General features: G+C 41.9%; 1 protein-coding gene across 2 annotated transcripts in view; it reads right to left on the bottom strand.

The window, feature by feature from the left end:
- SGPP2 (sphingosine-1-phosphate phosphatase 2) overlaps positions 1-24,015 on the bottom strand; it is a 155,114-nt gene that overhangs the window by 19,630 nt on the left and 111,469 nt on the right. The window lies entirely within an intron of this gene.

Raw genomic sequence — 24,015 nt, 5'->3', positions numbered from 1 at the left:
TGTATAATCTTGGTCAGGTTTCTTAACCTCATCTGTGAGTCTGGAATAGTAACAGTACCCTCACAGGGTCACTGTTAATTACCCCGATGAGGTCGTTAATACACATAAAGCACTTAGAATGGTGCCTAGCAGATAAGTACTTTATAAATGGTTGCTATTATTTTTACTTTTACACCTGTGTAATTATATGCATTGGGAAATGGGCTAAGTAGTTTAGAAGGCTATGCATGTACACTTTAGATCTTTATACAGTCTACAAAGTGCCCTTCCAAAAGCTTATACTAATGGATTATCCATACTTTTGAAAGTAATCATTCTTGCTTGGCAGGTATGAGACCGGGAAACCCACTGCCATATGACCAAGATGGCTACACTGATTTAAGTGTACACTGTAAGCAAGAGGAAACGGTGATTCCAGTTCAGGGACACTAGAGGAAATGAGTCAGAGAACGCTAAACCCAGCAAAATGGAAGTGAAATGAAGACATTTCCCGAATAAACAAAAACTGAGAGAACTCACTACCAGCAGAACTATGCTAAAAGATATATGCTAAAGAGAGTTATTTTAGGCCAAAGGAATGAGATGCCAGATGGCAGAATAAAACTGTAGGAAGGAATGAGGAACAACAGAAAGGATAAATATGTGGATAAACTTAAAATTATATTAAGCATACAATAATAAAAAATAAATCCTTGAGGGCAAATATTTGTAGAACTAAACATCATTTAATAACCCATTCTTCTCAGGAAGTAGTAAAGGTACTAATTGCATTTGATGCTTATAAATCAAGGATATATATTATAATCTCTTGGGGAACCTCTAAAAGAATTATGCAGACTTCATAACAAGCTAATAGAGGAAGTGTAAAGGGAGAATTAAAATACTTGATTAATACACATGAAAGCAAAAGAAGAGATGAAGAACAGGGGGAGGAAGTTAACAAAGAACAATGTGGTCGATTTAAATCCAAATATATCAGGTTACATTAAGTGACAATAGACTAAATATACCAATTAAAAAGGAAGGTTGTCAAGCTAAATTAAAATATAAAACCCAACTACATACTGCTCATAAGAATCAAAATGCAAATATCAGGATACAGAAAAGGCAAAAAGTGAAAGGATGAAAAATGCTTTGCAAATGCTCATGAAAACAAAGCTGGTGTTGCTATATTAACATTAGATAAAGTAGGTTTTGGGACAGGAAACATAACTAGAGACAAAAAGGACATTTCATAATGGTGAAAGGGCCAACTATCAGAGAGGCAACAATTTAAAAACTGTATGTACCAAATAATATAGCTTCACAATATTTCAAAATATGTGGAAGGACAGACTAAAAGGAGAGAGACAAATTCACAACCATAGTGAGTAATACATCTATGTAATCAACATAGTGAGTAATATATAGTGAGTTTTACACCTCTTGCAGCAATTCAGAGAACAAGCAGGAAAAAATAATCAGTGAGGATACAGGACTTTGAAAATAATTTTAAACATAATCTAACATAAAACACCCAATGCAGCAACTACACAAAACACAATAAATTTGGGGGAAATCAATCTCAACAAATTTTAAGAAATGGAAGTCTATATATAGAGTACCTTCTCTGACTAGAGGGAAATCAGGTAGGAATAAAATTTAAAATAATACTTAGAAAATTCCCAAATACTTGGAAATTTAAGTAATATACTTCTAAGTAGCCAATAGGGGAAATTAGAAAATATTTCCAAATAAATGACAATGAAAAAAAAATCTATATTTATAGGCTGCAGCTAACCATATTTTTAGAGGCAAATGTAGAGCCTTAAATGATATACTGCAAAAGGAGGACTAAAAATCAACTTCAAATATTCTAGAAATAACAGCAAAGTAATGCTGAAAGAAGGATGAAAATAATAACAAAAATTAATACATATACAATGGAGAAGATTGAGAAAACAAAAAGTTGGTTCTTTAAAAAGACTACTAAAATTGATAGGTCCCTAAAAAAAAATTGATCAAATAAGAATACAGATTCAGAAATGAAAGGAGAGAATCATCTTGGAATATGATCATGTTGCTGCTGCTGCTAAGTCGCTTCAGTCGTGTCCGACTCTGTGCGACCCCATAGACGGCAGCCCACCAGGCTCCCCCATCCCTGGGATTCTCCAGGCAAGAACACTGGAGTGGGCTGCCATTTCCTTCTCCAATGCATGAAAGTGAAAAGTGAAAGTGAAGTCGCTCAGTCATGTCCGACTCTTAGTGACCCCATGGACCACAGCCCACCAGGCTCCTCCGTCCATGGGATTTTCCAGGCAAGAGTACTGGAGTGGGGTGCCATTGCCTTCTCCGATGATCATGTTAAGAGATGCAAAAAATCACTTAAGGAAATCCAGTACTATTTAGGATGTTAAAAAAACCAAACTCAAACTCATAGCAAATCAGGAATAAAAGAATACTTTCTAGTGCTGATAAATGGTACCAACAAAAAAATCTATAGCTAACATCATCCTTAAAGATGAAATATAAAATAGTTTCTCCCTGAGTTTAGAAACAAGAATAACCACATCATCATTTCTATTCAGCATCATACTGGAAACCTAAGCCCACATGATAAAGCAAACAAATAATAAAGAAAAAGTAAATTTGGTATTGTTCACCAATTACATAACTGTGTTAAGCAGAAAATCCAAAAGAACATTCAAGCAATTAATGGAATTAATTGAATTTACCAACATCACTAGATATGTCAGTGTACAAAGATCAACTATATTTATACAAAAGGGCTATAAATAATTAGAAAATGAAACAAATACAATTTTCATCAACAAACATATTAATAATAATAAATCTAATATATAATATGCAAGACTGCTACAGAGTAAACAAGCACATTATTGAGCTTATGATCATCTTTGGGTCGGGAAGATCCCCCAAAGGAGAAAATGGCAACCCACTTCAGTATTCTTGCTTAGAGAATTCCATGGAGAGAGGAGCCTGGCAGGCTTCAGTCCACGGGGTCACAAGAGTCAGACATGACTTAGTGACTAAATCACCACCACCACTACAAGGCCCAAGAATTTAAAAACTCACTACAACAAAAGAAGTCAATTCTCCCAAGTTAATCTATTAGAGTCAATATAATCTCAATTAGAAGTTTAGCATTGGAGAAAATGACAAACTGATTCCAAAAGCCACATGGAAATCCAAAAGGCCAAGAATAATAAAAAATAAAAAGTTTTCACAAAGAACAAAGTTGAGGACTTTTACTAGCTGACATCAAGACTGATTAGAAAGCTACAATAAATAAGAGAGCAGGGGACTTCCCTGGTGGTCCAGCGGTTAAGAATCTGCCTGCCAATGCAGGGGACAGGGGTTTGATCCCTGGTCCAGGGAAATCCCACATGCCGAGGGGCAAGAAGGCCTGTGCTCCACATCTACTGACCCTGTGCTTTAGAGCCTGGGAGCCGCAACTACTGAAGCCCTCATGACCGGATCCCACGCTCAGAAACAAGAGAAGCCACTGCAGTGAGAAGCCTGCACACCGCAACTAGAGAGCAGCCCCACTCACTGCAACGAACAAAGCCCACGCGCAGCCATGAAGGCCCAGCGCAGCTGTAAATGAATCAATCAACAAAATGAAAAAGAAAAAAATAAGAGAGTGGTATTGGCAGGAAGGTAGACCACTAAACTAATGGAAAAGAGGAGTGAGTATATATACATATACAGAGAGTGTATAAGGTCATTTGATTTATGGCAAAGTTGATGCTTCAGTTAGTGGAAAAAAGAGAATCTGAATTTTCAATAAATAATGCTGAGTATGGTAAATAAAGTAGATCGCAAAATTAATTCTAAGAAGATTGTAGATCTAAGTAAGAAAAGCAAACTAATAAAACTTTTCAAACTAAGAGAATATTTTCATGACCTAGTGGCAGGCAAAAATATTTTAAAACAGGACACAAAAAGTTGTAAACACAGGTAAAGATTGATAACTGGAGTAGGTTAAAATTAATAACTTCTGTTCATTAAAGATACCATCAAGGGACTTCCCTGGAGGCCCAGTGGTTAAGACTCCACGCTCCCAATGCAGGGGGCCCGGGTTTGATTCCTGGTCAGGGAACTAGGTCCTGCATGCTGCAACTAAGATCCAGCCCAGGTCATATGACAAAGCCCCCATCAAAAAAAAAAAAAAAAAAAAACACCACCAAGAGTAAAAAGGCAAGCCAGAGAATGGGAAAAGAAATCCGCAGTACATTTATCTGACCAGTGACTTACCAATAAATCAGTAAAGAGAAGACAAACAATTAAATTTAAAAATGTCAAAGATAAATAGGCATCCCACCAAAGAGGACATATAAATGACCAATAAAACATCAAAAGGGGCTGAATTCATCAGAAATAAATAAAAACACAACAAAATAAAAGCACACAGCAATACTGTTACCACACCCATTACAATGGCGAAAATGAAAATGACCAACAAGGAATTTGTCTCCAAAATTTACAAACAGCTTATGACACTTAACACCATCAAAACAATTCACTCAAAAAATAGGCAGAAGCCCCGAACAGACATTTCTCCAAGAAGGCCATACAGATGGCCAATAGGCACATGAAAAGATACTCAACATAGTTATTAGAGAAATGCAGCTCAAAACTACAATGAGGTTATCATCTCACAGTGGTCAGAATGACTGTCATCAAAAAATCCACAAATGCTGAAGAGGGTGTGGAAAAACCGGAACCCTTCTACACTGTTGGTGGGAATGTAAATTGGTACAGCCACAATGGAGAACAGTATGAAGGTTCCTTAAAAAAGCCAAAAATAGAGCTACCATATGACCCTGCAGTTCCACTCCTGGGCATATTCGGAGAAAAACATGATCCAAAAGGATACATGCACTCCAGTGTTCACTGCAGCACGGTTTACAATAGCCAAGACATGGAAGCAACCTGAACATCCATGGATAAAGAATGGATAAGAGTATAGGGTACATATATACAATGGAATACCACCCAGCCATTATAAAGAATAAAATAATGCCATTTGCAGCAACATGGATGGACCTAGAGAGTGTTATACGGAGCGAAGTCAGTCAGCCAGAGAAGGAGAAATATCATATGACATCCCTTATATGTGGAATCTGAAAAGCAGTGATACAAAAGAACTTACTTACAAAACAGAAAGAGACTCACAGACTTAGAAAAGGAACTTACGGTTGCCAGGGGAAGGGATAGTTATGGAGTTTGGGAAGGTCATGTACACACTGCTACATTTAAAATGGATAACCGACAAGGTGCTTCCATGTGCTATACAAGACCTGTTGTATAGCACATGGAACTCTGCTCAATGTTATGTTCCAGCTTGGGTGGGAGAATGGATACATATATGTGTACGACTGAGTCCCTTTGCTGTTCACCTGAAACTATCACATCGGCGATACGCCAATACAAAATAAAAGTTTAAAGTTTGGGGGGGAAAACAGAAAATGACTGACTTTAGCGAGGACTGGCAAGAATGTGGAGAACTGGAAACCTTATACTCTAACTGGCAGGGGCGTGAAAGCGAAAGTCGCTCAGTTGTATTCAACTCTTTGCGACCCCATGGGCAGTACAGACAGTCCATGGAATTCTCCAGGCCAGAATACTGGAGTGGGTAGCCTTTCCCTTCTCCAGGGGATCTTCCCAACCCAGGGATCGAACCCAGGTCTCCTGCCTTGCAGGCAGATTCTTTACCAGCTGAGCCACAAGGGCATAAACTGGTACAATTCTTCAGAAAACACAACTGGACATCTGGAAGCTGAACTTACCTTAATGATCCACTTCTGTTTTCATATTCAACACTAAAACATACATTTATGCTCTAAAAGGCACATCAAAGAAAGCTTTGCATCATTCATAATACCGTCAAGCTGGAAGCAACCCAAACATCCATCAGTAATAAAAGAGATAAGCAAACTGTGATATAGTTCTGTGGTTTAATACAGTATAAGAATAAAAATCAATGAACTAAAGTGACATACAATATAGGTGGTGGTGATAGTTTAGTTGTTAAGTTGTGTTCAACTCTTGGGATTCTATGGATTGTAGCCCTCCAGGCTTCTCTTTTGGGATTTCCCAGGCAGGAATACTGGAGTGGGCAGCCATTCCCTTCTCAGGGGATCTTCCCAGCCCAGGGATAGAACGCAGGTGTCTTGCATTGCAGGCAGATTCTTTACCGAGTCATCAGGGGTCACAAACAAAACAGCGAAAGCAGCTCAGTGCTGAGGAAAGCATACTGTACAGTTCCATTTACACAAAGTTCAGGTTCATGGGGAGTGGGTACCTCGGAGGAGATGCAGGGTAAAGGACACAGGGACTTCTGAGATGCTGGTCATGCTATATCTACAGTAACCTGGGTGGTGATTCCTCAGGTGTGCTTACTTATCTTTCCTTATCCTCTACTACTACTTACACACTTTTACACAAGGTAGCAGGTTTTCTCTTTATAAAATTCTCTAGTCCACTAAGAATTGCAGAATTTTTTCTCCACCTCTGGCTACATCATCATCGCATTTATTAGATGAAAGGTGTGAAACACTGAAGGACCATGTCTTCAGATACTCTTCTCCTGAGAACTGATCTCTCAAAGAGCCTTAAAGCTTCATGCTGTTGACCAGTGCTCCAGGGTTCCCTTTTTACATGTTAAGACTCCTAGCACATTCAAGTCTGGGAGTTCTAGAATCTTTGAAATGCAGCATCCATGCCTGCACAGTATTTACTATTGGGTGCCACTCTCTATAGAACTTTTCACAAGTTTATTCTTACAGACAAAACAAAACGATGTTGAAAAAGAACATTAAATATGGGAGACTTCCCTGGTGGTTCAGGGGTTAAGAATCCACCTGTCAAGGCAGGGCACATGGGTTTGATCCCTGGTCCGGGAAGATCTCACAGGCTGCAGAGCACCTAAGCTCATTGGCCACAACTACTGGGCCTGAGCTCTAGAGCCTTCGAGTAACAACTACTCAAGCCCACACGCCCTAGAGCCTGTGCTCTGCAATAAGAGACGCCCCTGCACTGAGAAACCTGGGCGATGCAATGAAGGGTAGCCCCTGTTTGCCCCTAGAGAAAGCCTGTGCACAGCAATGAACACCCAAGGCAGCCAAAAATAAATTTTTAAAAAGGAATACTAGATGTGATCTCATCTGGTCTTCTACAGTGAATGCAATATTCAGACTAATGGCTGAATCTTGTCAAATCTGAGTCAGTAAAGTACAAAGAAATAAGAAAGACTGATTTATGAACAGATCTCAGTTGATATCTTTTACAATTCACTCAACATTTACTGTGCACTTATGGTCAGGCACTCTGTTGGGAATTGTGGGGCATACCAAGGGGAGGAAAATAAGATTCTTAGCTTCAAGGGACTCAAAATCTACTGGGACAGACAGACATGAATATAACCAATCATATGCTTATATTATAGCTTGCTGTTACTGCTATGAAAGTGATATCTATGCATTAAAATGCTAGACAACCTTAGGGTCTTTGAGTGAAAATCTTTCATGTGGCCTTTTATCTACTGGAATAGAAATATTTGTATATAACGTTAAAAGAGACAAATGTCAGAATATTCACATTCTTGCCTTTTCATTTGGTAAAATGTCACAGTTTTCCCTAGGATGCCTGCTCCTAGGAAATGATCCTAAATAGAATTTCCCACAGGGATTGTCAGGAATGCACCAGACGACCAAAGCACAATGGAAATTGTCAACTAGCACCCCCGTCCATTCCTGCCTCCCCTTGAACTTGCGCTGTGGGAAAGATCAAAATGACATTTCCTTGGCTCCTTTGGAAATCAGGTTCCACCGTTTAAATGCACTCTTACGGAATCGGGAAAGTGGCAAAGAGATGGAGCATCTCTGGACAGGAAGTGGAAAAGAGATGGAACATCACAGGAAGGTGAGTTGCAGCAACAGGTCTGAGGACTCCAGCTCCTGGCTTCTCAGAGGCAACAACAGCCATCACAGAGGCTCTAGCCTAGCATCAGTTCATGTGGTTGGTGACTGCCCAGAAATAGAGATTATGGACGGGGCTGGTGTTGATAAGTCATCAGCAGCACTTTGACTTCTGGGTGACAGAGAGAACAGTGGGTTCTCCCTGCTCATCAAGCCCTTCTGACATTTTGTAAGCACTCCATTCCCTGTATTAAATTCCACTTTTCTGGGACTTCCCTGGTGGCCCAGTGGTTAAGAATTCTGCTTCCATGGCAGGGTGTGTGGGTTCCATCCCTAGTCAGAGAAGTTCTGCATGCCACACAGCGCAGCCAAAACAAATTTCCCTTTATTAAAAACACCTAGAGCTGCTTCTATTTTGTGCCCTAATATAGCATCTTGGGCTTTTGTTCTTGCTAAATAAAATTCTATTGTTTAGTTAGCATTTATCAAGCATGCGTTGATAGTTGTTAGGGAGGAGTCCAGAAACAAGCAAAGCAGGAAAAAGAAACCAATTTAAGATTCAGAAATCTTTAAGGGAATTATAAAGAGTTGGCCAGAGACCCACAATGCATTTTAAAGTAAGAATTTAGAATTTCTTTGACTGGATTGAATGAGATACAGCCTTGGGTAAGCAATATTACACTAGTTTCTTTGATTTCAAATGTTTAAGAATCTTTATATACTACTGTGTATTTGTCACAAACTGCTTGAAAGTGAAACTGACAGGCACTCAGTGTGTCTAACTCTTTGTGACCCCATGGACTATAGTTTGCCAGGCTCCTCTGTCCATGAGATTCTCCAGGCTAGAATACTGGAGTGGGTTGCCATTCCCTTCTCCAGGGGATCTTCCCAAACCAGGGATTCAATCTGACTCTCCTGCACTGCAGGCAGATTCTTTACCATCTGAGCAACAAGGGAAGCCCATCTTTATCTGTATCTCTATTGTCATTAAAAAAGAAAGAAATCCTGCCTTTTGCAACAGATTGGATAAACTTTACAGGCATTTATGCTAAGTAAAATACATCAGACAAATAGTAAATGATATCTTACTTATACATGAAATCTAAAAAAACTGAAATCATAGAAACAGTAGAATCGTGGTTGCCTAAAGCTGGATGGTGAAGAAATGCAGAGATGTTACTCAAAAAGTACAAACTTCCAACTATAAGATGAACAAGGTCTGGGGATCTAATGAAAAGCCTGGTGTTTATAATTAACAAATGGTATTATACTGTACTTTATGCTTCGATGTTCTAAAAGAGTAGATGGTAAATCTTATCACTACCAAAAAACAAAAACAGGTGATTATGTGAGGGGACAGGGGTGTTAACTAACTTCTTTTGTGGTTGGTGGTTCAGTTGCTAAGTTGTGTCTGACTCTTGCAACCCCATGGACTGTAGGCTGCCATGCTCCTCTGTCCATGGAAGTTCCATTTTGCAATATATATCTATATCTAATTACATTTTACACCTTAAATTTACATATGTTCAATATGATCAATAATATCTCAATAAACCTATAAGAAAAAAAAAAAAGAGGACCATCCAACATATTCCATGAAACAGCAGTTAGCTCCTCATAATTGCAGAGTATGGGGATTCCCTGATAGCTCAGTTGGTAAAGAATCAGCCCACAATGCAGGAGACCCCAGTTCAATCCCTGAGTTGGGAAGATCTGCTGGAGAAGGGATATTCCAGTATTCTTGGGCTTCCCTTGTGGCTCAGCCGATAAAGAATCCACCTGCAATGTGGGAGACCTGAGTTTGTAAGATCCCTTAGAGAAGGGAAATGCTACCCACTCCAGTATCTCAGTCAGTTCAGTCGCTCAGTCGTGTCCGACTCTTTGCGACCCCATGAATTGCAGCATGCCAGGCCTCCCTTTCCATCACCATCTCCCGGAGTTCACTCAAACTCATGTCCATCGAGTCCGTGATGCCATCCAGCCATCTCATCCTCTGTCGTCCCCTTTTCCTCCTGCCCCCAATCCCTCCCAGCATCAGAGTCTTTTCCAATGAGTCAACTCTTCGCATGAGGTGGCCAAAGTACTGGAGCTTCAGCTTTAGCATCATTCCTTCCAAAGAAATCCCAGGGTTGATCTCCTTCAGGATGGACTGGTTGGATCTCCTTGCAGTCCAAGGGACTCTCAAGAGTCTTCTCCAACACCACAGTTCAAAAGCATCAATTCTTCGGCGCTCAGCCTTCTTCACCGTCCAACTCTCACATCCATACATGACCACGGGAAAAACCATAGCCTTGACTAGACGGACCTTAGTCAGCAAAGTAATGTCTCTGCTTTTGAATATACTATCTAGGTTGGTCATAACTTTTCATGGCTGCAATCACCATCTGCAGTGTTTTTGGAGCCCAAAAAGACAAAGTCTGACACTATTTCCACTGTTTCCCCATCTATTTCCCATGAAGTGATGGGACCAGATGCCATGATCTTCGTTTTCTGAATGTTGAGCTTCAGGCCAACTTTTTCGCTCTCCTCTTTCACTTTCATCTAGAGGCTTTTTAGCTCCTCTTCACTTTCTGCCATAAGGGTGGTGTCATCTGCATATCTGAGGTTATTGATATTTCTCCCAGCAATCTTGATTCCAGCTTGTGTTTCTTCCAGTCCAGCATTTCTCATGATGTACTCTGCATATAAGTTAAATAAGCAGGGTGACAATATACAGCCTTGACGTACTCCTTTTCCTATTTGGAACCAGTCTGTTGTTCCACGTCTTGTTCTAATTGTTGCTTCCTGACCTGCATACAGATTTCTCAAGAGGCAGGTCAGGTGGTCTGGTATTCCCACCTCTTTCAGAATTTTCCACAGTTTATTGTGATCCACATAGTCAAAGGATTTGGCATAGTCAATAAAGCAGAAATAGATGTTTTTCTGGAATTCTCTTGCTTTTTTGATGATCCACCAGATGTTGGCAATTTGATCTCTGGTTCCTCTGCCTTTTCTAAAACCAGCTTGAACATCAGGGAGTTCACGGTTCACGTATTGCTGAAGCCTGGCTTAGAGAATTTTGAATATTACTTTACTAGCATGTGAGATGAGTACAATTGTGTGGTAGTTTGAGCATTCTTTGGCATTGCCTTTCTTTGGAATTGGAATGAAAACTGACCTTTTCCAGTCCTGTGGCCACTGCTAAGTTTTCCAAATGTGCTGGCATATTGAGTGCAGCACTTTCACAGCATCATCTTTCAATTTAAACAGTTCAACTGGAATTCCATCACCTTCACTAGCTTTGTTCGTAGTGATGCTTTCTAAGGCCCACTTGACTTCACATTCCAAGATGTCTGGCTCTAGATTAGTGATCACATCATCATGATTATCTGGGTCGTGAAGATCTTTTTTGTACAGTTCTTCTGTGTATTCTTGCCACCTCTTCTTAAAATCTTCTGCTTCTGTTAGGTCCAGACCATTTCTGTCCTTTATTGAGCCCATCTTTGCGTGAAATGTTCCCTTGGTATCTCTAATTTTCTTGAAGAGATCTCTAGTCTTTCCCATTCTGTTGTTTTCCTCTATTTCTTTGCATTGATCGCAGAGGAAGGCTTTCTTATCTCTTCTTGCTATTCTTTGGAACTCTGCATTCAGATGCTTATATCTTTCCTTTTCTCCTTTGGTTTTTGCCTCTTCTTTTCATAGCTATTTGTAAGGCCTCCCCAGACAGCCATTTTGCTTTTTTGCATTTCTTTTCCATGGGGATGGTCTTGATCCCTGTCTCCTGTACAATGTCATGAACCTCATTCCATAGTTCATCAGGAACTCTGTCTATCAGATCTAGTCCCTTAAATCTATTTCTCACTTCCACTGTATAATCATAAGGGATTTGATTGAGGTCATACCTGAATGGTCTAGCGGTTTTCCCTATTTTCTTCAATTTGAGTCTGAATTTGGCAATAAGGAGTTCATGATCTGAGCCACAGTCAGCTCCTGGTCTTCTTTTGTTGACTGTATAGAGCTTCGCTATCTTTGGCTGCAAAGAATATAATCAATCTGATTTCAGCGTTGACCATCTGGTGATGTCCATGTGTAGAGTCTTCTCTTGTGTTGTTGGAAGAGGGTGTTTACTATGACCAGTGCATTTTCTTGGCAAAACTCTATTAGTCTTTGCCCTGCCTCATTCCGCATTCCAAGGCCAAATTTGCCTGTTACTCCAGGTGTTTCTGGACTTCCTACTTTTGCATTCCAGTCCCCTATAATGAAAAGGACATCTTTTTTGGGTGTTAGTTCTAAAAGGTCTTGTAGGTCTTCATAGAACCATTCAACTTCAGTTTCTTCAGGGTTACTGGTTGGGGCATAGACTTGGATAACTGATATTGAATGGTTTGCCTTGGAGATGAACAGAGATAATTCTGTCATTTTTGAGATTGCATCCAAGTACTGCATTTCGGACTCTTTTGTTGACCATGATGGCTACTCCAATTCTTCTGAGGGATTCCTGCCCACAGTAGTAGATGTAATGGTCATCTGAGTTAAATTCACCCATTAACGTCTTAATGTTCACTGATTCCTAGAATGTCGACATTCTCTCTTGCCATCTCTTGTTTGACCACTTCCAATTTGCCTTGATTCATGGACCTGACATTCCAGGTTCCTATGCAATATTGCTCTTTACAGCATCGGACCTTGCTTCTATCACCAGTCACATCCACAACTGGGTACTGTTTTTGCTTTGGCTCCATCCCTTCATTCTTTCTGGAGTTATTTCTCCACTGATCTCCAGTAGCATATTGGGCACCTACTGACCTGGGGAGTTCCTCTTTCGGTATCCTATCATTTTGCCTTTTCATACTGTTCATGGGGTTCTCAAGGCAAGAATACTGAAGTGGTTTGCCATTCCCTTCTCCAGTGGACCACATCATGTCAGACCTCTCCACCATGACTCACCCATCTTGGGTTGCCCCGCAGGCATGGCTTAGTTTCATTGAGTTAGACAAGGCTGTGGCCCTAGTGTGATTAGATTGACTAGTTTTCTGTGAGTATGGTTTCAGTGTGTCTGCCCTCTGATGCCCTCTTGCAACACCTACCATCTTGGGTTTCTCTTACCTTGGGCATGGGGTATCTCTTCACGGCTGCTCCATACCTTGGCCGAGGGCTATCTCCTTACCCCCACCGTTCCTGACCTTCAAGTTGGGATAGCTCCTCTAGGCCCTCCTGTGCCTGCGCAGCCACCGCTCCAGGGGTTGCTCCTCGGGGCTGCCGGCCCTGGCCTCGGGCTCAGGGTGGCTCCTCAGGGTCACCGACCCTGACCTCGGACGTGGGGTGTCTCCTCCCGGCTGCCACTGGCCTCGGACGCTGAGTAGCTCCTCTCGGCCGCCACCCCTGACTTCAGACGCGGGGTGGCTCCTCCCGGCTGTTCCTGCGCCGTCGCAGCCTGGCACTCTAGGCGGCTGTCTCTCATTTTGGACATGGGGTTGCTCTTGGCCGCGCTTAGTGCGCCGGCCCACCACTGCCGCCGCCTGCCCTTAGTGCGCCGGCCCACTGCCAGCCTGGAGAATTCCATGGACTGTTTAGTCCATGTGGTTGCAAAGAGTCGAACACAACTGAGTGACTTTCACTATCACTACTGTGGAGTACAATCCAGTGTATGGATGTACCAAGGTCTGTTAATCAATGTACTAGTTGAAGGGCATTTGCACTGTTTTCAGTTTTCAGAGTTTATGAATAAAATTGCTATATATCAATAAATATTTAATTACATAGTGTCAAATAGCTGAATATTGTTCCGTGTCTTGATATATAGTTAATTTAACCTGGTAGTTCCTTATTGTTACACATTGAATTGTTTTCCCTGTTTCCCTACTTTAACCTTATTCTAACCTAGAAAGCATAGTAAAAAGCAGAGACATTACTTTGCCAACAAAGGTCCGTCTTGTCAAGGCTATGGTTTTTCCAGTAGTTATGTATGGATGTGAGAGTTGAACTGTGAAGAAAGCTGAGCACCAAAGAATTGATGCTTTTGAACTGTAGTGTTGGAGAAGACTCTTGAGAATCCCTTGGACTGCAAGGAGATCCAACCAGTCCATTCTAAAGGAGATCAGTCCTGGGTGTTCTTTGGAAGGAATGATGCTAAAGCTGAAACTCCAGTACTTCAGACACCTCATGCAAAGAGTTGACTCATTGGAGAAGACTCTGATGCTGCTAGGGGTTGGGGGCAGGAGGTAAAGGGGACGACAGAGGATGATATGGCTGGATGGCATCACCAACTCGATGGACATGAGTTTGAGTGAACTCCGAGAGTTGGTGATGGACAGGGAGGCCTGGCATGCTGCAATTCATGGGTTTGCAAACAGTAGGACACGACTGAGTGACTGAACCTTATTCAAATGTATATATTTGTTCAACTGTCCTTTAGGTAAATTCTCAATTTTGTTAAGCAGTAGAAGCTAACAGAACATAGTGAAGCAACTATAGGGCAATAAATAATAGAAAAAAAAATCTCAATTCCTAAGTCAAAAGGTATGCCTCATGTATTTTGCTGCTTTTGATACCTATCGCATGACATGGTGCTTTATGAGAACATCTCATTACTCAACCCCTTGTCAACATGAATTGCCATCTTTTAATTTTTTTACCAATCTCACAGGCAAAAATTTTTAACTGACATCTCACTTTTATTAATATTTGTGCTTCTTTTATGACTTTTAAAAATATCTCTATAAATACAGGTGGAGTTTGTTCTATTTTGGGGACATTTTTCTTTTGGGAATTGCCTGTTATGTTGGGCTTTTACTCACTGATTCCTTATATTAATTCTTTGTCTATCACTTAATACATTTATGTTTTTACCAATGACTTTCATTTTGTTACATACAGCAGCTTCTAAAAAATGTATGTATTCAGTTTGTCTAATCTTTCATGAATTAGTCCAACTTAATATATGACAAGAAAGGTCTTTTTCTATTTTATATTTATATAAATATTCACTTATATTTTCTAATTTTTCCAAATGCTTTTTGAGACAACATGAAGACTATAGGAGCCTTCTGAGGTGAGGCAGACAAAGTTACCTTGCCCCTGCTGCTGCTACTGCTGCTAAGTCGCTTCAGTCATGTCTGACTCTGTGCGACCCCAGAGACAGCAGCCCACCAGGCTCCCCCGTCCCTGGGATTCCCCAGGCAAGAACACTGGAGTGGGTTGCCATTTCCTTCTCCAATGCAGGAAAGTGAAAAGTGAAAGTGAAGTCGCTCAGTTGTGTCCGACTCTTAGCGACCCCATGGACTGCAGCCCACCAGGCTCCTCCGTCCATGGGATTTTCCAGGCAAGAGTACTGGAGTGGGGTGCCACTGCCTTCTAGCATATTGGATTTGCTTCTGCCTTCATGGATTTTAACTACTGATATTAAATATGTAGGATTCTTCTTTTCTTTTTCAAATTCATTATTTTTTGGCTGCACCAGGCAGCATGTAGGATCTTAGTTCCCTAACCAGGGATTGAACCTGTGCCCCATGCATTGGAAACATGGAATCTTAACTGCTAGACTGTCATGGAAGTCCCAGATTCTTCTTTTCTAAGGGGTGCATCTGCTTTCTGAAGAGTTGAACAGTTTAGGAAACTAGATTGATTTTTTTTTCCCCTTATGATTGGATTTGGTTCATAAATAAAGCTTTGTTCTCTGGCTTCACTGGGTAGTTGAGGAATCACAGGAAACCATTTCATCTCCCTTTTCTTTTGTTGCAGGACAAAATAGTAATAACTTAGAGAGATGCAATGAAAATAAAGTGCCAGTGCATACAAATAGTTCCAGGAATGTCATAGCAATAGTGAAAGTAATGGCAGACATTTGCGTATATACTTCCCCAGAGGGTCAAAGAATCTTTTTTAAAAATCATGTAAAAAAATGGGAAGGTCTGACACATTTTACAAAGGTTGACTTTACAAACAAATATTGAAGACAGTGCTTTTCCCATTAAGAGAGGCATCTGATTACAAAATGGGAAGAAGCCAGATCCTCAGGTGACCCACCAGTCTGCACCACTCTGGTTTCTGGTGTGAGAAATACATTTAATTTTCTTTAAAAAAAAAAAAAAAGTGTGGGAGGGGATACAATTAGAAGCTTACAGAAAACCTTCACTTTCAAGGAGACTGTAAAACACTGATTCAAAAAGACAGAAATATGGAGACTGGCTTCTATGAAAGGGATTGGATCTTACTCTTATTTTACTGGTACCCTGGACTTGCATGGATCATAAATACAAGCCACAGTAGTGCCACGTCTGGAATCCATGCTCTGTCTCTGAATGTGCTTCTTTTTCATGTGTTGGAGAAAAATGAATGCATTCTCAATACAATAGAGACCTTAAGTACTGACCCCAGCTCCCTCCTCAGCAGTCTGGGTTATATAGACGCTCTAGTGTCTTTCTTACTGAGATAAACTACTAGCTTCCTCATCACCACCTCTCCTGTCCACCTAGCCTCAAGGGACCACCTCTGTAGCTGCAGGCCTAGTCCATTTGGCTTGGCTGTCCCGTCATTAGCCTCAGAGAGTTCCCTTACCTCCTGCCCCTTGTCAGGCTAATGGACAACTGTCATACTCCAGCATGTCTGGGCTTCCTTTGTGGCTCAGCTGGTAAAGAATCCGCCTGCAATGCAGGAGACCTGGGTTCAGTCCCTGCGTTGGGAAGAGCCCCTGGAGAAGGGAAGGTTACCCACTCCAGTATTCCAGCCTGGAGAATTCCATGGACTATATAGGCCATGGGGTTGCAAAGAGTCGGACCGTGACTGACTTTTACTTTCTCTTCAGCACGTCTGACAGCACAATCTACTGAAGCAGATTCTGAGGCTCCAGCTCACAGAATGTAGAGGTCAACCAGTTTTCATTGCAGCAGTAAGAATAGTGGCTTCCGGTCTGAGGCAAACTGGCCTAGGACCAGTCTGTGCCTGAGCCTGACCTTCAGGGTTTGGCTCACTGCCCTAAGGAACCTCTGAACTCCATGTGATTCTGGTGCTTGGACCAGCTTCTGTCTCTGTATATCTTCTGTGGGCTTCACTCAAGGCTCAGTCCGGTTCTCCCTCCTAGATTTAGGGCCTCTCCAGTCATCTATGAACCTCACACTTACGGAATACCTGGGAAAAGCTGACCCAACAGTGGCCTTTTTAGACAGCACTAAAAAATTAATTTCCCTATGTTTCTTGTTAGGAATACGTCTCAAGAGCAGTTCTTGCTGGAAATTGTGCAAAGTCCTAATTTTGGTTCATTTAATACAGAAACATAAAATACTTTCATTTCCTTTCGCATTATCCTAACAAATGGCTGTCTCAACTCTTCCTGAGGTGGACTGAATAATAATTATTTTGTCTTAAACATACACATATATACAACTTTAAAAACAGGAGATGAGGGTTTTACCATACTTATTACTTCTGAAACCAGAAATAATCCTCTATTTTAATGAAAGCATACAAATATTTCTCTCCAAGGTAAAGAGAAAACCATGCACATAATAATGCAGGAACTGATGCATAGAAATGTAACCAAACTCCCTTTTTATCTCAGTAACTAACTCATCCAACAAAATAGAGCTTTGTAGGGTATAATTTATATTACAATTAGCTTTTTTGTCTATATTAAGTAAGGCAGTTTGAAGTCTCTCTCTCTTTTTTTTTGAATTTCAAAGACCTTGAAAAAAACACACCCAAAATGCTCTAGTCCAAAGCCAGAACATAGTTTTGTATGGTCTGCAGATAATTTAATATTTGAGAAACTGTTTCAACATCCTCCAACTCCAACCAAAACTAAAGCAATATTTAGGGGAAAAATAAATGAGTAAGCAAACAAAACCTAATATCTATATAATTATTCACAGATCAAGCAGTTTAGAGACAATAAAATAGAGCAGACTTTCAGCTAATCCAAGTCCAAAATAATGGAACAATTATTCACTAACCTAACAACAAAACTCTAATTTTACTGTTAACGTATTGGGGGGTGATTGTGTTATCAGTTAAAAGACCTAAAATCCATTCTGTGTAAGTTGATTAATTTCAGGCATTACAAACAGTACAATCAGCCTTCCTGAATTTCTCTCATCCTTTCCCCACAAATACAACATCCCAGTTTTTGAAACAATAGGAAAATGCAATGATGTCAATGCACAAAGAACACCACTGGTGCTTTGCCTGGTTTCATCTTCTGGCAACAGACTCTAGAGAAAGTTTCCTCTGACATGCTAACTCTACCCATCCCTACCAGTCACAGTCCTTGCTCACACAGGCTGACTCCTGACCCATTCGTCCAATCACACCCCCTTGCATCCCCTTGGACAGTGTTTGGTGCAGCAAAAGGCTAATAATCCAGGCTAGGCCAATTAGACACTTTTTCTTAAAGTCTTCCCACTGCAATCCTTTCAGGAGTAAAACAGAAAGAGTTTAAGCCCTGAGTCTAGACTCAGAGGGAAGGCAACCCAAAAGGATGGCTCTACCATGTGGAAAGATGCAGAGATGACTTTGGGAAAAAGAGGTAAAGGAAAGATCCATTAAAGATCTAGACCCTGGGCCCTGCTCTCCTAGTGGCCACCTGCACCTCTGCCCTTCCTATGTTATACGCTGTGGTTATAAAAACCATTTCCTTTGAAGCTTATAAAAGTTTGAGTTGGTTTCTATTTGTATTCAAGGCATCTTGCCTCATGCACATGGTGAACACTTGAGTTAGGGCATTCTCAATTATAGTCAAATTACTGGTTGTTTTTCCAGTTTTTGCTCTTTGGGCACTGTCTTTGAAGCCCACAGGAGTGGCTTTTGGGGCCCTCTTTCTGCTCTGTGACCCTGTCCCCCTGGCCAGGTTCCCATGTCCCAGGGTAATGCCCAGTTCAATCAGTTTTATCTCTTCAAATGAAGCCCTGGATCTGAGAGAGAAACTATTGGGAGCTGGGTTCTGTGCAGAGAGGCACTCTACAGGGAGAGGAAGACACATGTGAGGCTTGGTTGTTCAGTCCCATCTGTGTTGGATTCCACGGGCTATCCCATCTTTCCAAAATATTCTACCCTCTCCCCTGCCCCTTCAGCTGGCTGTAACTGATTTACTTTCTAAACCAACAGAACATGAAATTATACACTAAAAAATTATTTCTGTAAACCATTGCTGAGGATGCTTCTTACTATGGGAAGTGTAAGATTTTAATAAAAATCAGCTTGGGCAAAAAAGAACAGCCAGCTTAGAGGTCCCCAGGTGTGGAACAAGAATGTCACCAGGGTCCCTGTGTTTTATTTCCATGTTTTGCCATAAATAGTTCTAGTAAGTAAGTAAGTGTTAGTTGCTTAGTTGTGTCCAACTCTTTGTATATATTCTCTGTTTAGGGGATTCTCCAGGCAAGAATGCTGGAGTGGGTTGCCATTCCCTTCTCTGGGGACCTTTCCAATCCAAGGATTGAATCCGGGTCTCCTGCATCGCAGAGAGATTCTCTACCATCTGAGCCATAAGGGAAGCCCATAGATAGTGCTGACTTCTCTCAAAGTGTCGGTTGCCCAGAGTCCCCTGTGGGGACTACCGGTGTCATTCTTCACATTCAGTAGGAGCTTTAGAAATGTCTCCGTGCATGGAAGGACATCATCAGATTTGGAAATAGTATCCAGGCAGTGGTGTAAAGACAGCTCTATGACATCTTTAAGAGTCAGAACTAATTTGACTTGCTGACCACCTGACTGATGAGTGTGAGGTGCGAGGGTGGTGCTCTAGTTTCTTACTCAGGCGTCCTGGCAGAAGGAAGCGATGCCACGGCTGGTCTGGCCAGATGGCAGCATGTGTGGGTTCAGTGCCTCCCCACGCTTCACTTGGGCTTGCTCAGGAGTCAGCTGAACCCGTCCAGAAGCCTTGACGTAACAGCAGACTACTCATCTCTGATGGGAAGGATGTCTTAATGGGCAAGAGAAGCAAATGACTGTGCTCCATGAACTATTCCTCCTCTTGATGCATGGAGAACCTTTTTTTTTTGTAGGTATATTAAATTATTTTTATCATCAACAGTTTCAATTATTGCACTTGACATGTAGTTCAGTTCAGTTGCTCAGTCATGTCCGACTCTTTACGATCCCATGGACTGCAGCACGCCAGGCTTCCCTGTCCATCACCAACTCCCGGAGCTTGCTCAAACTCATGTCCATCGAGTCAGTGATGCCATCCAACCATCTCATCCTGTCATCCCCTTCATTTCCTGCCTTCAATCTTTCCCAGCATCAGGGTCTTTTCCAATGAGTCTAACTCAATGAAACTATGAGCCATGCCATGTAGGGCCACCCAAGATGGATGGGTCACGGTGGAGGGTTCTGACGAAATGTGGTCTACTGGAGAAGGGAACGGCAAACAACTTTTTCCTTGAGAACCCCATGAACAGTATGAAAAGGCAAAAAGATATGACACCAAAAGATGACATATAGATATTTGACAAAGCATCACGAAACAAAGCTTAAGTAGTAGTTTTAGTAGGAAAAAATCAGTCCTTGGTCACCAAAAAATAGTTTTATGGATTCCTTGCCATCGCTCAAAATACACTGTTCCCAGTCTACTCAGAAGCTGCTATCTATAAAACACTATCAACAAGGGGAAGGACAGAAAGTTTCCCATGTAATGTCATCAAATTTTCTGAAATTAGTTTTTATTGGAGTAGAGTTGCTTTACAATGCTGTGTTAGTTTTTGCTCTACAGCAAAGTGATTCAGCTCTATGAATACATATATCACCTTGTTTTTGGACTTCCTGCCCACTTAGGTCGCTACAGAACAGAGGAGAGCCATTTATAGGAGGCTGGCAGCCTCCTGGATGACCTATGTGCTGTGAACGTCCAAGCTGGTTGTGATTAGAGCCATTCAGGCGGTGGACACAGTCGGTGCCTATGCAGCACTGTCCCCACCCTCCTCTTTTGTTCAGGCTTGTGCCTGTGCCCAGTTCTAAAGGACAGTCTAGTCAATGGCTCTCAACCCTGGCTGCACATTAAGATCAACCAAAGAGCTTTGAAAAAACACCAATGCATAGGACTGTATCTTTTACTGTGGTTAAACACACACACAACATAAAATTTGTCATCTTAACTATTTCAAAGCGTATAGTTCAATGGTATTAAGAACATTTACATTGTTGCCCAACCATCACCGCTATGCACCTGCAGAACTTTTTCGTCACCCTAAACTAAAACTCTGTACCCCATTAACAATAACTCCCTGTTCTTCCTCTCATCCCTCATGCTCTGGCGACCACCTTCTACTTTTATGTTCTGTGGGAATCCCAGGTGGCACTAGTGATCAAGAACCTGCCTGCCAATGTAGGAGACATAAGATAGCCAGGTTCGATCCCTGGGTCAGGAAGATCCCGTGCAGGAGGCATGGCAACCCACTTCAGTATTCTTGCCTGGAAAGTACCATGGACAGAGGAGCCTGGCAGGCTATAGTCCATGGGTTCACAAAGAGTTGGACATGACTTTACTTTCTGACTTTGTGAATTCGACACTCTAAGGACATCATATATGTACAATCATATTGTATTTCTCTTCAGTGATTGGTTTGTTTCACTTAGCATGATGTCTTCAAGTTTCTTCCATGCTGTAGCATGTGTCGGAATTTCCTTCCTTTTCAAGGCTGAATAATATTCCATTGTACACATGAACCACAGATTATTTATTCATTCATCCATCAGTGGACACATGGGTGGCTTTTACCTTTTGGCTATTGTAAATAATGCTGCTGCTGTACATCTGGGTGTCCAAATATTTTTGAAAAGTTTTCCATGGGATTTGAATGTGTAGCCAAGGTTGAGAAGCACTAGTTTGTGGCTATTCCTAGAGAATGTTAGGGGTCCAGGGGGGAGGCATGCCACCTAGTTGGCCTGGCCTGATTTAGCTGTTCCAAGCTAATTATAATACTCATTAGAGCCAGTAATCAGAAGTAAACATGTCTGACTCCATCAATAGACTTGGACACCCAGAGGGTGGTGTAGGTTTTATTTACCCCACTATTTTCCAGATCTAGCTCCAAGCCTGTAGCCTGCAGAAGCTTACTAGCGTTAGTCGCTAAGTCATGTCGGACTCTTTGCAACCCCATGGACTATCGTCTGCCAGGTTCCTCTGTCCATGGGATTTTCCAGGCAAGAATACTAGAGTGGGTTGCCATTTCCTTCTCCAGGGGATCTTCTCAACCCAGAGACTGAACCCGGGTCTCCCGCATTGCAGGCAGACCCTTTACCATCAGAGCCAAGAAGCTTGCTAAGTTGCTGCTAAATAGAGAAGAGAGAAAATCCATAATTCAACTTCATCTTTCTATTGAAAACATTTGCTTTTGCTATGAGAAATTATGTATCATCCTACCCTGGGCCATGGGCTTCCCAGGTGGCTCAGTGGTAAAGAATCCATGTGCAAGGCAGTAGACTTGGGTTCCATACCTGGGTCGGGAAGATCCCCTGGAGAAGGGAATGGCAACCCAATCTAGTTTTCTTGCCTGGAGAATCTCATGGACAGAGGAGCCTGGTGGGCTAAAGTCTATGCAATGGCAAAAGAGCTGGGCACAACTGAGTGACTAAACCAGCACCACCACCTTGGCTCATGTCTCTAGCCATGGAGCCTGACTTGGATCTGGGCCTGAGTCAGGGTCTCAAATACTCTTATTTTTTGGCCCATTGTGTAGCACATGGGATGTTAGTTTTCCAGACAGAGATGGATCCCACATCCCCTGCACTGGCAGCATGGAATCTTAACCACTGGACTGCCAGAGAAGCCCAGGGTCTCAACCTTAGGAGACAAAACTATGTAAGTAAAGGATGTCCCTGAACGCAAGTGGTGGTGCAGGATGGGGCGGGAGAAATAGCTGTGACTACGCGAAGTGCTAGACATGACTGGACGACTGGGCAGGCACACACACACACACCCCTTGTTCTAGTTTCTCCTGGGACAGATTTTCTGGAATGGGTGGAGGGACTCATTCCTCGCATCTCAAAGAGAGGCCTTAAGGATCTTCCCCACAGATTTGTGCTTCTCCATCCCCTAACCTACTTTCAGACCTAAAGATAGACACAGAGCTGGATTCTTATTGAATCCAGGATTTTCTGCACCCTCTATTCATGTCTGCAGCCCCACAGTCTCATGTTTACCTTGGTTTTAATTTTAACCTGAGTTCCTAAGATCGCTTTTTAATAAACCCTATGGAAATTAAAAAGTTGCCCCGGATAAAAGAAATACTCAAACACCCAAGAGAGTTCTGCTTTGTTCCATATTCAAGCCTGTGGACGCATTTGGAGAGAACCCCTTTATGATGAGGTGCAGTGGTGTAGCAAATTGAGAATGCACTCCTCCCCTTTTCCCCTAAAGTCTTAGAAGCCACGCGACACACTGGGCGGCGGGACGGGAACAGCAGGGACCTGTCTTGGTGGGTAGATAATAAGCCTGACCCCTAACTGTTATGTCATATTTTCACACTCCTTGCATCCTAGGCTGCACTCCAGGACGAGCATGGTGCAAAGTCAGCAAGGTCACACACAGGCAGGAGTTTATCTCAAACTGGGATGTTTAGTTCATCATGGAAAATTTCAGCATTGATTTTGATTTTTTTTTAATGTATTGCCTGAAAATCATTTCTCTTGATTCCAGAGTTGTTTGGCACCTCTTCAATTTCCTGCCTTCCTGGCCTCACCCTGGGTTCGGCCCCAGTTCCACTCAGGTCCCTACTTTCCTTGGAGTTAGAATTTGTTTTGTTTTGGGAGGAAAGCATGGGGTTTCCCTGGTGGTCCAGTGGTTGTGAATCCACCTGCCAATGCAGGAGACATGGGTTCGATCCCTGGTCCAGGAAGATCCCACCTGCTGTGGAGCAGCTAAGCCTGTGTGCCACAACTATTGAGCCCACGTGCCCTAGTGCCTGTGCTCCACAACAAAAGAGTAGCCCCCTGCCTGCTCATTGCCACTAGAGAAATCCCATGTGCAGCAACAAAGACCGAGCACAGTCAAAAATTAATCAAATTTTTTTTTTTTTTAAAAGAAGAAAGCATGATGGTACCGCCCTCTGAATCCCATGCAGCCATAAACTCTTGGACTCTGGATTTATTTTCCTTCCCATTCTCTGCTTCTGCCCATTTTGACAAA

The sequence above is a fragment of the Ovis aries genome, chromosome 2 (assembly GCF_016772045.2).
Source record: "Ovis aries strain OAR_USU_Benz2616 breed Rambouillet chromosome 2, ARS-UI_Ramb_v3.0, whole genome shotgun sequence".
Lineage (NCBI taxonomy): Eukaryota > Metazoa > Chordata > Mammalia > Artiodactyla > Bovidae > Ovis > Ovis aries.
This window is presented reverse-complemented; position numbering and strand designations above follow the sequence as displayed.